The sequence below is a fragment of the Rhinolophus sinicus genome, linkage group LG04 (assembly GCF_036562045.2).
Source record: "Rhinolophus sinicus isolate RSC01 linkage group LG04, ASM3656204v1, whole genome shotgun sequence".
In the NCBI taxonomy this organism is placed as follows: Eukaryota; Metazoa; Chordata; class Mammalia; order Chiroptera; family Rhinolophidae; genus Rhinolophus; species Rhinolophus sinicus.
Window position 1 is genome coordinate 131,022,901 of NC_133754.1, and position 15,685 is coordinate 131,038,585.

At 36.7% G+C, this 15,685-nt stretch overlaps 1 long non-coding RNA gene across 1 annotated transcript in view; it reads left to right on the forward strand.

The window, feature by feature from the left end:
- The first annotated feature begins 208 nt into the window (after nucleotides 1-208).
- Nucleotides 209-15,685, forward strand: part of LOC141571333 (uncharacterized) — a 32,574-nt gene continuing 17,097 nt past the window's right edge. The window contains exons 1-3 of the long non-coding RNA XR_012496096.1: nucleotides 209-340; nucleotides 1,658-1,755; nucleotides 12,425-12,523. This is a non-coding gene — a long non-coding RNA (uncharacterized LOC141571333). The remainder of the gene's footprint in view (nucleotides 341-1,657; nucleotides 1,756-12,424; nucleotides 12,524-15,685) is intronic.

Genomic DNA, 15,685 nt, shown 5'->3' on the forward strand with positions numbered 1-15,685 from the left:
AATACCCCTACAAGCACACATCCATTGAAATATGTAGGTCATGTCATGAAAAGTAAGAAGCAGCATATACCAGCTGCTTGCTATTTTATTTTCTTTGGGGAAAAAGTGGCATGAAGAATTAAAAATAATAGGTGATATTATCATCTAAAATTTCCCAGTCTCTCATTCACAAACATTGTCTCTGTTTTCTTTCTGTATTTCCCCCCATGAACCTATGCTAAAACTCTGATGTTACAAATAATGATGGAAAAAAATGGGAACACATTGCTGAGGAAAAAGGTAGAATGCAAGCAGATTTTTACTCAAATTCCTTTCTAAAGAAAAAAACAAAACAAAACAGGTAAGTCTTATGAATTCTTCTATTAGAATTCCACCTTTAGAATCCTTGGTTTTGTATCTCAATTTAGATCATAGTTCTTAATCATAAGCTTAATAATATGTAATAGGGTATGGAATGGGATTTTCTTACTGTTTTGGAATCTCAGGTAAGCCTCAAGGGTAGGATAATAGATGCTAATATGTCCATATTCTAGAAAGAGCTAGCTGCACGCTGCATGGATGCAGGACTTATAAACAAGAGAAGAATTGGTCCAGTGACTGTTATCCATCTCTAGACATCCAAGAGGAGGATTTCTGGACAGGAATACTTAGGACTAGAGAGAGCTTTGACTTTTCCCTTTGCAGGGGTTGAGGTTGGCAGAGGTTGCCTATATGATCCCCACTCCTATTCAGGCCCAAATCAGGGAAGCTCTAAGAGAATCCAATGTGGGATATGAAGCCGCCTATAAAAACCAGCACCGGACCTGTCCCTTCCAGATGGGAAGGAACAAGCTTTACCCGCGCATAGTCGGCGTCTCTGTGAAGCCACTGGGGTGGAGCTTGGTGAGAGAGTTCTCACAAGAGAACCTAATGTGTCTCCAGGAATGTGGGAGCATGATTTACATCAGCGCCTGCTATTAGCTAGAGAAGTGGTAACTGGCAAAATAGACATGTGTGGAGCGAGAGGGCTCATGGTAAAGTAAACTGTAGATCCACGGTTGGTATGGCAACGAGGCCAGGTGTGTTTGCGCCATCTAGAGGGTCCTGCCGGCAGGTTCCTAGCTCTAAGTGGGGGGAGATGTACCCAAGCTAAAGAAAGATGCGAAGTGATCAGATAACGACTGCACTGTCCCCGTCAGGGACTCTGAAGGGGCCATTCAGGTGCTCCATCATCCCAGCATTCGTATGACTAACGTTGTCCTCTTCCCTCATTCCCGGTCCCCTGTCCTGAGGGAAGCAGGTGGAAAAGGAACATATGAACAGACCCCACTTTGAATAAAATTGGACCACACTGGACATTTTAATGATACCTGGATGTGGCCAGAAAGTGAGGAGCTGTCTGTAAGATGTGGACTACAGGGCTCCCACGGAGTTCTGAAGGTGGTGATGGGAGAAAAATCATGTGGTCGCCGGTGTGTACCTTTATCAGGACCAAATATTGTTCCTGTTTGTTTGTGACCACTAAGTATCATGGCAAAAATACACATGTTGGAAAACTGTGAGTTAACATTTTTGACCTCAGAAATTAGATGTCGATTGGATCACAGTGTTTTCACTATTTGAATTCATTGGAACTGGAAATAAAACCGCTTGCTCACCACTCATCTCTGTCCTCTAGCTATCCGTTCGTATGAAGCCGTGCAGAAACACGTGGAGGAATAGAGACACCTCTGAGGACGTGAAGGACACCCGGGCCTTACTTCCATCTGTTCTTAGGTAAGCATCTGTCTCACATTTCTGGCAGGCTGGTGGACGTGGCTTCTCTGTTTCCAGTTTGCCTCTTATCCCCATGACTAATCCTTTAGTGTGTTTCATGCATCAGCCCTTGAGTGTGCCTTGGAGTCGAGGTCGCCGTTGTTTCTGTGTCACGAACCAGTGCTGAGTGATTTATTTCCACAGCTTCACACATGCTGCCTCATTACAGATTAAAAAATTGGATAAGCTTCTAGTCTGATGTGGCGGAGAGCGGAAAGGCAGCAACAGCAGAAAGCAGACCATGTTGTTTTACTGCTGCCGTAGACCTCATTTTTAAGACAGAAAAACAACCTTTTGGGTTATTTATTTATTAATTTTCTGTCTTGCTCTCTGCAATGTAAGCTCTATAAGGGTATTATCCCATCACCCAGAAAGTAGGTATCCATAAGTTTTTTGCAATGAATGAGTAAAATCTCTTCATGGTAAATATAGTCATAATCACAGGTATCATTTATTGAATATCTGTTAGTATCCAGGCACTGTGCTTGCCACTTTAAATGTGGGGAAGGTCTTAATTTCCACACTCACTCTTCAATGGTTTGTGTGTGTGTGGGATTATATTATACTCCTGTTTTAGTGGCGAAAAGTGGGGCTTGGCAAGAATAAGCAGTTTGCCTCAGAGTACCCAGCAAGGAAGAGTAGTTAGGTGAACCCAGCTATGCTTTTCCCACAGATCATGCTGCTTTTGTATTGCAAACAATGGCTTGTTTATTTGTTTTCCCCATTTAAAAAAATCCCAGGAAGTCCAACAGTTGTGAGGGATTATAAATGGAAATCTCAAGTAATGACATAGAATTTGGGGCCATGTGTTACATGCTAGATAGAGTCTTAACAATAATGGCAAAAGAAGAAAATACCAGTATTCTTATTTACAATTTAATTTCCTGCATTGTGATTGTCCAGTCACAGTCTGCTTGAGATGCATCAAATATTTTGACTCTGGGTAACATAGCAAAGGGTTATACATACATCCTCTAATGTGACTATTAAAGATAGTACATATATTAACCTGACCTACACTTGCAATTTTTGCCCAAGTCATCAAAACGTTTAACAGTCAGATGGGAAAGGCATGGCAAATAGCCAATTGGTAGCCAGATTGAAGCAAGCTTAGGTATTCCTTGCTGTACTAAAACCAACCATTTAGTAATTTCTTATTATACCTTTATGAAGAAGACATACTTCCTCAGACTTTAAAAATGTAAAACACATGGAAGATAAAGATAATATTTAAACGTGTGAAATAAATAGGGCATACTATTCTCCCGTGTGCCTGCTCTGAGAAAATGTTCACTGCCTGAGCTTAGGAAGTAAAGACTATGGAGATCAATCTGATGGAAATAGATTTCCCCAGTGTGAAGCATATTATGGGTGCAAAACTGAAACCCTTATGAAAATTAAAGAGTTATTTTAGGAAATGAAATATTACTTCCTCATAGCCCATTTCACCAGTATCTTTTCATGAAACAATAGGTCTCTTTTCATATAAGTACTGAATAGAAAAATCTATTCAGTACTTATGACCTCTGTTTTAGTCCAGAATCATCCCCTGTGATATTTTAAGAGGAATACTTGAAAAACAAATAGGCTGAGTTTATCCTTATGCCTTCTTTTTAAGCAATAAATGAACAAAGGCAGTTGAGAAACTTAAGCAGAGTAATTTATAGTAAATTGAAAGCTGGGTAAACAGCTTTTGACATGGATGAAGTAAATATACTAGGAAATTTTTTGGATACAAAAAAATTCTTCATTGTATCTTTAATTCATGTTACTCATTTAGATTCTTTTAAAAAGTCTTTAGATGCAATGTTACAGGTTGGTGATGGATAAATATGTATTTCTATAGCGTGAAAAATAAATAGCGTTTTGGAAAAAAGAAAAGGTAATGCTGCTAGTGAAGGATTTAAGAGTATTTTCTTTGATGAAAACTTTTTTAATAATCTACTCCATTGCCTTTCCTTACTGGCTTTTAAGCATTAATTCCAATTATGAAATCACAGTCAGACTGTGTGTGTGTGAGAATGTCACGTATCATTCAAAAATTTTCCACTTAAGCCAAAACTTCCTGTGTATAGAAACCCTTTAATGTAGAGCTTAAATGGGGGTGAGGGAGTAGTACTTTCTTTGTGTGCAGTCAGTGTTATGATAAACAATGAAAATCATCTTTCTAATAGAATAAAACAATGTAAGTTTTAAATTGATTCCATAAACCCTGATACCTACTGATTTACTCTGCACACTCATCTTGTGAAATGCAGGCTCAAATTATGAAGCGGCATTGGTAGAGTAACACAAAATCACTGGGAAGCATTTGATACAGATAATGATAGTGTCAGTCTGGCGTGCCTTCAAAGCACAACAAAAATCCTGGCCATATTCAATGGGACAATCTCCAGAGACGACAATTCTCATCCTTTTTATCTAGCCATTTTCTTCCAGTCCTCCATATCTATCTCACTTCTCTGCTCTAAAATCATCACTTTTCACAGACTCTAGGATGGACCCCAAACCTCCCACTGATCACTGCAACCTCCAGAATCTGGCTCCAACTCTCTTAGGGTTAGTTCCTGTGTCACACTGTGTTTTCCAGGATTGTCTGTAGCAAGAGCTCACATCCCACGTTATTCTTACAATATGACTTTGGCATTCCCCCCATGGAGGGGTGGGGTCTGTGTCTCCTCTCCTGGAAACTGGGTGGACCTTTGTGACTACTTCAGTCCTTAGAGCATAGTAGAAGTGATGTTATGTGACTCCTGAGGTTAGCTCATAAAAATGCCATGCACTTCTGGTTCACTTGGAATGTTCAAGCCATGCTGTGAGGCAACTCAACTAGCCCACATGGAGAGACCACATAGAAAGGCTATGCTTAGATGTTCTGACTAACACCATCGCATAGTCAACATCTTTCACCAGACATATGAGTGGTGACATCTCAAGATGATTTGAGCCTCTAGCTGTTGATTCACTTCTAGCTTTCAGTTCTTCCCAGCTGAGGCCCCAGGTATTGTGAAGAACAGATTGTGGCCCTCAGTGTGCACTGTCCAAATTCCTGACCACAAATCTGTATCAGAAGATGGTTGTTTTATAACACTAGGCTTGGGGATGGTTTATTACCTAGCAACAATAATTAGAATATTCTTCTTAATTACAAGTAGCAGAAGCAAACTAGCTCAATTCAAGGGAAGGCAATTCTTGTGAGGCTACAAGTACATCTAATCATAAAGGCTTGAAAACAGAAACTGAAAATTCATCAGGAACAAAGGTAAGCATTAATTCCATTTGCCTGGGGGGTCAGCCTATCTGTCTGATATCTCATAGTCTCTGATCTCTGCTTCTGTGTAAATATGATTTATTTTTCTCTCTTAGCAATCCAACTTTCTCAATGTATATGGTTATCTACGTCACCTCGGTTGTGACTGGAAGGAGACCGAAATAGCAAGGAGATATTTGTGTTTATTAGCCCACATTTATATTTCTGGGAGACAGGTATTTTCTGAAGGTCCCTCCAATCAGTTTTGGCCAATAGATCAAATGTTGCCTTATAAATATACAGTCCACCTCTTTGAAGGGACAATTGTAAAGGAAATGGTCTCAGTCAGTATTCTTTGGTAAGTAAGACCTGAGGCCATGATTTAAGGGCTGATATTTTATTTAAGGAGATGGAAGCCTAGGGTGGAGGGGATACAAAAAAGAAAAAAGATAAAAAGGATATGAAGCTAGTAAAGATGTAAAGGAATGTGATACCTTACCAAGCTGTTACCACTTCATATTATGCTAAATGGAGACCACGGGTCACTTAGCACACAGATCACCCTACACTGGTGACTTCCCTAGAAATAGTTATCCTATGGGAAGCATAATTCCTCACACTTCAGTGTATAGCAGATGGGCCCTCAATACCCTCAGCAGTCACTCAGGAAGCCTTATGTCAGTGGCTTTAGGGTAGTGTTCCAATTTAGTCCTAACATGAAAGGGCAACCTGAATGGGCAGGCCACTGAGAGAGAGAGAGAAGGATGCCAAGGGAATCAGAGACAGTCCTTATGGTAGAATGATGGCATTCCAAAGATGTCCATCGCCAAGTCTCTGAAACCTGTGAATATGTTACATTACATGGCAAAGGGACCTTGCATATGGAATTAGGGTTACGAACCTTAAAATGGGGAGATTATCCTGGATTATCTGGTCCATTCTAATTACATGAGCTTTTAAAAGGAGAGAACTTTCTACTTAGAGGAATGTAGCAGAACAGGGAGTCAGACAGATTTGAAGTATGAGAAGGTCTTCTCCTGCTATTGTTGAAGGAGGCCACATGGCAGGCATAGGAAGAAATGTGGGCATACTCTAGAAGCAAAGGCAGGCTACTGTCTGATAGCCAACAAGGAATGGGGATCTCAGTCTACAATCTACAATTGTAGATTCAGTCAATGAACTGATTGAGCTTGTAAACAGGTGTATCCCCAGAGCCTCCAAAAAAGAACACAGCCTTTTGAACGCCTTGATTTCAGCCTTAGAGACTCTAAGTGGAAGATACAGTTGAGTCACACTGTATGTGGATTTCTGACCTACAAAAGTATGAGATCATAAATGGATATTGTTTTAGGCCACTGAATTTGTGGTTATTTATTAAAACAGCAATAGAAAGCTAATACTATGCATGAAGTTTAATTCCCCATATGGGTGTCAGCTACTCTAAAAGTTGTCTCATAGCTACCTAATATAATTTCTCACCATTTTCCTACCTGAATCGGTATGTTCTCTTTGCTCACTGCTCACAGGTAGAGTGTCTGCTGTTACATCTTTGTTCTTTTTCCTTTGCCCACATTTTTCCATAAGTTTCAAATGACTTCCATACCTCACGTGTTTCTTCCTGAAGCCTGATATGCCATTTTGTTGCATATAACTTTCAAAATCTATGTAGACTTTATACAATGTAGCCAGTAATGAAAACTATTGACTAGAGAGGGAGAAATGGGAAAAAAAGAGAACAAATCAATTCAGAGTTTGAATCTGAAAATCATCCAGGAAACCAGATAAATCTGTCTTATACATTTCCAAATTCATAATCACTACTAGGTTGTAGTAAACTCAATGAAACATTGAGTTTCCATTCTAACTCATCTCGCTTTTATTTGTGTATTGTTGTGTTGATGGAGGAATGTCTAGCCTATAGAAAAGTTTTGTAAGAATTTACTTGAGCCAAAATTTTGAGGACAAGCTTGGAAGCAAAATCTTAATGGATTGAGAAAATGCTCTGGAGAATGGCAGTTTTGCAGCTTATTTTATACATTAGAATCTAAGGAAAAGATGTAAGGGCGTTACATGAAATCCATTGGTGGTAGGTAGCTGAAGGGGGTGGGAGAAAGCAAAGCAGTGAAGTCTCTAGGTTTGAATAAAAAGCAAAATGGAGAATCACATGCTTTTTTAACGTTGGTGGGTTACAGGTAGTTAGCACTTAACCTTTATAGCATATAGAGATGGTATGTGTGCAACAAGGTAACAATGAGTTTTGTGGCCTATGCTCTGGTGGTTTTGTACTGCGGTGCCAGCAATTAGGTCTTCGATGGGTCTACAAAAGAATTCCTCTGACATTTCAAAGATATGTTATCCTAGATGCATAAAAACAATGGTCAGGACTCACATACAGCAAAGACTGACCTTTGCTAAGGAAGTAATAGGCCTGGGATGTGGCTTCCCACTATGACCTGCCCAGTTAGGAATTTATGATAAAACCATCCTGTGTGGTAACTTTCGGTTACTGAGTTTTTGTAAGGCCTGCCATGTGGCCCCCCTGAATTTCTCAGGTTTATTACACAGCCCCCTTTTCGCTCACATTTGTTTTTATTTCCTTTCATAATTTTCTCTCACCTAACTTCCTTTCCTCTACAAAATCTCATGGAAGTATGATGTTAACTATCATGCATTGACATGCGGAATCATTGTGGAAAATTTTGACTAATAAAACTGCCAGGTTACCAGATATCATAGATATTTTCTTAGTATACATTTGAATAAATGCATGATAGATTGATCAGATTAAAATAGTTTAATTGACACCAATCATAAGGGAAGCAGAAGAAACTCAGCTGAATTATTTCCAATGATGCTTGCCTAGTATCTTCTCCACTGCTCAGCCTTAAAAGTCCCTGAGGTAAATCACCTACCTGCAAAGAATAATGAAGAGAACAGCAGACATGCCCATGGGCCTCTGTTCATTCTCAACTGTTAGTCCCACTGTTATTCTGTTTTAGACAGGCTTACACTTGAAAATGCTCTGAGTCTTCTGAAGAAAGGCGTCATGTAATTCTAGAGCAGATGATTCTTCCAAATTGTGCTCCTACATATCTGAATATTGTCAAGCATCAAACTAGTATCTTTCAGAAGTAAACAAAAAGTCATTTTTAATTAGTTAACTGTCTTGTAATTGTTCACTTCATGTTCTTTGGCAGAGTTTGACTCTGCATTTCTTCAAAAGTTTATCATAATCCAGGAGAGCTGGTAAATGTCTTAGGCACGACTCAATGGATAAGTAAAAATTAAGGTGATTAAGGTGTTCATGCTTTAGAAACCAATTTTATTTGTGTATCTGGAAAAAGAGCAAGTATGATGAAAGGCTTTTTTTTTACACAAAAATTCAAACCAGGCAGATCAGATTGGCAACAAAGGTAAAAGGTGAGTCCTGTGCCTTCTGATAAGACACATTTCTTAAACGTGTTACATAAAACATTGTTATACTTCAGGCTGTTGAAAATAATTTCATGCACAGGAGCATTGTCACCTGAGGCAATTTTGTTGTTTAGCAACAGCCTTAGGACAAATGCACAACTTGGAGGCGGAAAATTTGGGTTATCATGTAACTGTAATCATTACTCAGACTGGGGGAGTACTGAGTCAGTAGAGAGAACCACAGCAATGTGGGTTAACCTAAGATTACTTTGTAATGACTATTGCCCCCACCCTAAAGATCAAAAAGTATTTGTCATTGAGAAAATTTCAAATATTCTTTAAAAAACACATTTCTTTTTAAAAAGTTAATCTGTTTTATATTTATTCCACATGATTTTCAAATATAAGTATTCTGTTTTATCAAAAAATTGGCTGAATCGTCTAGGAGCTCAATCACCTACATGTGCTTCAGCATAAAGATTTCTTGTCATACCTTTAAACCTAAGTATTTCCTTGAATACTAACCTTGAGAAAGAGGCTGGAATTCAAAGCATAGAAGAGGCCAGGGACACAGGCAAAAACAATTAGGCTGTATGTCGTTTCTCAGAGATTTTGTATTTCACCTACAGGAAAGTAGTAATTCTGACTCTGAGACTTTTATTCAGGTCTAGCCTAGTTGAAATTAGTGATTGGAGCATGGTCAGAATCAATAATTAGTTATAGAAAATTCACAGTTAAGTAGAAACAGGGAGAAGTTGGTAGAGCATTTCCACAATTCTCCTATTTGTACCAGCTACAGAATCACCACAAAATTTAAGACTGATAAGGGGAATGGAGACTCAGGTGTTTGTCATTCCAGCTATTGTATCCAGAACACATAGAATATTTATGAGAATCTATTAGCTAAATAATACTATAAAAATTTGGTGCTGGGACATTACAAACCATTAATTAATGGTCAAAGGACAACAAAAAAATTATTTTGAATTTCTGTAGATTATTAAATGTGTATTTTTTGCCCCAAAACTAAAAAAAGTTAAGATAATTAATGAGAAAAGGATTCATATATTTACAAATTGTGTTGTTAATTAACCTTTTAAGTAGCCCTGTTATTTAAATCAGTGTTGCTATTGCTGCCTAGGTCTCATAAGGAACAGATTTCACCATGCTAACAATTTCAATCATTAGTTAGACTTGGTCTTGAACTATAATATATGAAACCAAAGGTAGGATTAATTAGACTGTTACCAGAAGGAGTGTTAATTAAATTCAGGACTTTCCCTTACATGGAGATGAGGGGCTGAGTGTCACAGTGGGACCTTATTTTTTCTCATCTTCTGTGTTCACTGAAAAGACCAGAAAATATGGAAAAAGAGTCAATGAGAGAATTCATGGCAGCTTCTCCAGAAGAGACACTGGAGGGACTACTTCTTTCCTACAGTTATTCCGTTTGTTGAGATTATTCCATTAAGCCACAGTGTGGGGAGTGTATGTCAGAAAGTATAGAAAAGGGAAAAGACACACAGATATTATAGGAAACATGGAAACCTTGCAGGAGATTATCTAACCTTGGAACATGCAAGCCCCATGAGAGGCTTGGGTGACTCTGGGCGCAGAGGAAACTTCTGGGAACTAGCACAGAAGCTTCTGAGAACAAGCACATGAGATTCCCTGATGGGAGTCTGCAATTGTAGACAGTCTGCCAAAATAATTTTCTAAGATAAATGCATATGATGTATGCATGTGGATATTATTTTCTGTTAATATGCTATTAATTTTTTGTTAAGAATTAGTATATCATAGTGGTTAAAATCACAGGCTCTGGCTACCTAAATTTGGATCCTTCTTTGCCACTGATGAACTGTATTTGGATAAATTACTTAACCTCTATGTGCCTCAGTTTTTTCATCTCAAAAGGGGTAATGGTAATACTATATCATAGTGTCTTGATGATTAAATGGATTTTACATGTAAAACATTTAGAACATTTCACGGTACATAGTGAAGCACTGAGCAAGTGCTTTTATTATTACAATTACATGCTTCTTTATAAGTTTGTATTTCATAGTAGGAGTTGTACCTTATTTTTAATCCACAGATAGCTTCCAGGGTCATTAGGAGGCAAGAGTCAACTCATAGGTGATATTCTGTGAATAATCCTGTAAAACTACACAGAAAATTTTTGGAGGGATGCTATTATGCTGATAAAAGGCATTAAACTACTTTTTCAATTCCAACCGGCGTATTTGTTGTGCCAGATTCTTGACTTTACATTTAGTTTTGCAGAAAAACATAATCTTAATAAATCATTCAGCACATATATAGCACTTACAGATTAAAAATATGGCTTCCTGTATTTATTTTAAATAGAAGTTGGTTTTGGTTATTTTCTTTTGCCCAAGAATCTGACTTGGAGGTTTTAATGAGTTTTAGATATTTGTTTTCATTACACAAATATTTCATGTTCATTATAAAAATGAGAAAATGTAAATAAAAGAAGAAACTCTTAACCAGAATGCAACTGAATGATGGCCACTGTTAACAACTTAGTGTGTGTTCTTTTAAATATCCCTCCTTTGAATTCCTTTACCCCCATGTACAAACAATGCATTGTTTTTCTCCTAAAATTGTATTTTATTATACATATTACTATACAGCCTTAAGGTCTAACTTTGTAATTCATCATGAACAAATATCCATATCATTATAGACTTAAAGGATCCTTTTACAATACTGTATTTTGTGGCTGCACCATAATTTTTTAAAACTACTTTTTTTATGTCAGGTACTTAATCTGTTTTTAACATTGCACATAATGAAATTGTGACAAATATCAAAAGAGAAAAAAAGGTAAAACACCACAATGCCTGATTTCAGAGAATGGAATATAATATACTTGAAGTATTTTCCAAATGTGAGTTAAATGCCCTTACTTAATACATTATTTGTTCAAAATAAAGTTGTCAGAGACCTTTAAGTCACTTTAGGACATCTGATAACATTGACAAAGAATGGCTGTGTTTATTGCTTATGACTGACTTTTAGATATAAATTCTGATATGGTGAGTTCCTTTCCTGATTACATCTTAGTCTATGCTAAAATTAGGGGCCGCCAAAGAAAAGAAAAAGAAACACAAATAGGCAATTTGTGATTAAACAGGCATTATATTACAAAATATAATCAGATATATACTTACTGGTTTTGACAATCATTAAAAATGGCTTGCATGACCTGAATAAAACATCAAATGTCTGTAAACCTCCCTTAGGTGAACATTTTCTCAAGATTATATAAAATTGTATTTCACATACAGTCGGAATTTTTAAAACCTTTTTGAAAGTTCATTTTTCTGTAGCACAGAAAAATTTACTCTTAATACTTCTGCTGACTTAGATACCTGTTTAGTGAATACATTTATTTTAATAGAGTTTATTTTCTGTATTCATGGATCTTAGAGCTGGAAGGAGACTCTTTGATTTCAGAGTTTTAATTTATATTGAAGTCAACAAGAAAAACATATAATAAGATATTTTCAAAAGAAAAAATACATCAAAGATGCAAAAAGCTGCAAGGTGTGTTAATGGAGAACTAGAAGTTAACTCTGGGATGTGGCAAAGCATCTATAAGCACGAATCAGCATTTCAGGCAAGTGATATATATATATATATATATATATATATATATATATATATATATATATATATATATATATAAAATAATACATAATATATATTATATATATATATATATATATATATATATATATATATATATATATATAAATAATCTATTGGGTATTAGTGAAAAGGAGTTCACAATAAGGCTGTGCACAATAAATTCTGCTGTGTCAGCATTTGTTGGCAGTCTCATCTAGCCATCTCGTCTCTAGATAAATGTGTTCTGCCTGAACCTACTCTAACAGGAACCCAGGCAGCTAATCTGTGTCTGCTTTTGTAATTCACAAGCTGAAGTATCTTCGTTAGAGAACCATAACAAGAATACTCAGAGCTCCTTCTTCCCACTTCCTGCCCCGAACCCTGCTGTGTGACGCAGCCAACTTAAGGGTAAGAGCTTATCTTGGATGCCTACTTTATACCTTTTTCTCTACATGGGGAGGAAGAAAAAAATCAAGGACAGGTTCTTTAGGGTCAACTAGTCTTTTTATTTTCAGGACTTTTACAGGAATTGAAAGCATAGACTTTTAAAATTTTTGTTTTGCTAAAACCTTCAAGGAAATGTATGTGTGAGTGGGTGTGGGTGTGTGCACGTGGACACACACACACACACAAACACACACCTCAAATTAGTCTAGGTGGAATTTATTTTGACCCAGGATAATATGAAAGAACCAAGGTAGGAAAGTTTTATTCTATCCTTAACTTTGTTTATAATTTCTCTCTGAGAATCTCATCCACCAACCTTTAATGTTTCTCTGCTAACTTTTATTCTTATACCTAGTTTTTCTAAGCAGTTACGTATGTTGTAGTGACAATTTCTTTCATTTGTTTTGGGGAAAAGTAATGTAAATCACACCTTCTTCTTTGAGATAAATCAGGATATACCTGGTCCATCTGGAGGGATAAGTTGTGGCCAAGAAATTTCAGATACAACTGGAAGGTCAGCAACCTCTACTCACATACAAATGCAACACCATTTACTTGGCTATGGCAGAGGTAGGTACCCAGCCCTGGGTAAACAGGGTCGGATATTGAAGGTTTTAATTTTTTTCTCTCTTTTTTATTGAGACAAAATTTATGTACAAAAAGTCCATTTATAAGTATTGACAAATGTATATAGTTGTTTAATGTCCACCACAATCAAGATGTGAAATTTTGATCATTCCAGGAGGTATCCTCATGCCCCTTTTCAATCAATCCCCTTCCATCTCCAGCTGCTAGAAACCACTGATCTCTTTTATGTTCTCATTGCTTTGATGTTTGTAGAATGTCATATAATGGAATTATATAGTATATGTCTTTTGTGTCCAGCTTTTTAACTTTGTGTAATACTTTCAAAACTCATCCATTTTGTTGGATGTATCAGTAGTTTGTTACTTTTTACTGCTGAATACTATTCCATTTACAGGTAAATCACAACTTGTTTATCCACTCACTAGCTGAAGGACATTTGCATTGTTTATAGATGTCTATGACTTAAGCCGCTACGATGAATCACATACCAGTTATTGTGTGACACATGTTTTCTATTCTCTTGCCTTAGAAGAATTATTTGAGATTGATTTCTATAATAATTTAATGATTTGGAGTACATTTTTATTGCAAAACTGAGGAAGGAAGAACAATTTTGCATATGGGATGTATCATACTCACTATTTTGCATGTTTATTTTAAGCATTTTTGTGTATCCCTTTGTATGTTGCAATTGGCGAACATCCACAAAGATAGCTTTCTATATTCAGCTGCTGCAATTTTCAGATAATTTAAACGAACTGTGAGGAATCAGAGAGAGGATCAACAGTCTCTCTTTAAAACGACAAAAGATTGCAAAAGGATGGTTGCTGAACTTAATATTCCCTGTTTAGAAATTAAGATGCAGTTGTCATTTGTAGGAAATTACTGAGAAACTATTCCGCACTATCTAATCTATCCATGTGCATAAACCAATTAGTAGTGTATTTTTTAATTGTCTAAAGGTAGCAATTAGTAATCACCCAGAATAATTTGTTAAACTGTGTCAACCTTTAAATTTATCTCCATTGGCTCAGTATGCCACAATGTTAAATATAATGCTTAATAACCTTAACCTTTTCATTCACTCATATTTGTACATTATACACTATGTCTAGGTAGATCTTCCAGGAATTCAAACATAAACCAGATATAAACTCTATATTCAATCGTTTATAATTCAGTAAGGAAGAGATGTTATGATCCCAAATAATTATACGACAAGCTATAAATTTGTAAGTTGTATATGAAATCACTGAGATACTATTGTTATGGACCTTGGAGGTCTAAAAGATTAATCCCAGTTGGGGAAATAAGGGAAAACTTCATGGAAAGGCCACACTTGTATTCCAGGAATGGGTGGGATTGGATGCATGGAGATAATGAAGAAAGGAATTCCAAACAAAGCAAAGAACAGATTTATGGCAGCTTTTAGAAATGGTTTTGGAACCAGAAAGGCTTATTTCAAATGCTAGGTCTGAAATTAATGTCCTCAAGGGTAGTACTACCATTTAAAACATGGTGAGCACCTACGGTGTCCATGGCACTCTGTCACCTACTTTTACGTGTGTGATTTGTCCATGTCCCTATATAAGGCAGTACCCCCGCCGATGCACTGAACTCCACATTCACTTTTTCACTCAAAACATTGCTCTTAAAATTTCCCCCTTTCTCATCATAATTTTTTTCTTTTCCTCTGCATTATTCTTATTGACAAATACACCACAATGTCTCCCATATTAAAGCAAACAATAAAAAATGACAAAAATACCTTTCTGTATCAGTTTGGTATCACTGCACCCCAAACTTCAGTGGCTCAAAACAACAGCCACAATGTTAGCTCACAATTCTGTGGGTTGGCAGTTTAGGTTGGGCTCAGTTGGTCAGTTCTGCTCTTGACTGGGTTCGCTCATGCATCATGGTTAATTGTCATTTGTCTGGGTAGTTATGCATCTGGTGGTTGGTTGTCTGTGCTTTGAATGACAGAGAATGTACAAGATGTAAAATATCTCAGTAACTTCTTATGTTGATTACATATTGAAATCATAATATGCTGGATATATAGGTTTAGTAGAATATTTGGTTATGCAGTATGATATGGGATAATACATCATACAATACGGGAGTGGGTTAATATGGTAAAATATATAATTTAAATCAACTTCACCTATTTCTTTTCACTTTTTAAAAATGTAGCCACTAGAAAAATGTTTATTACATACGTGGCTCTTATTATATTTCTATTAAACAGCACTAATCTAGGGCCTTAGTGTTCTGTTGGACCAGCAGGATTAGTAACACCTGGGAACTTGTTAGAAATGCAGGATATCAGTGCTTCTCAGATCAGAATCCACATTGTAACAGGATCCGCAAGTAGTGTTCATGCAAATTAAGGTTTAAGAATCACTAATCTAAGGGACGTAAAAAATTGTGATAGTTATGTGACAAGGGTGATGGGACAGTGAAATATAGTCTACTCTCAGGGAATTAATTGAGTGATATCGTTACTATATTGAATTTTTTTTCTGGAGCGTGAAG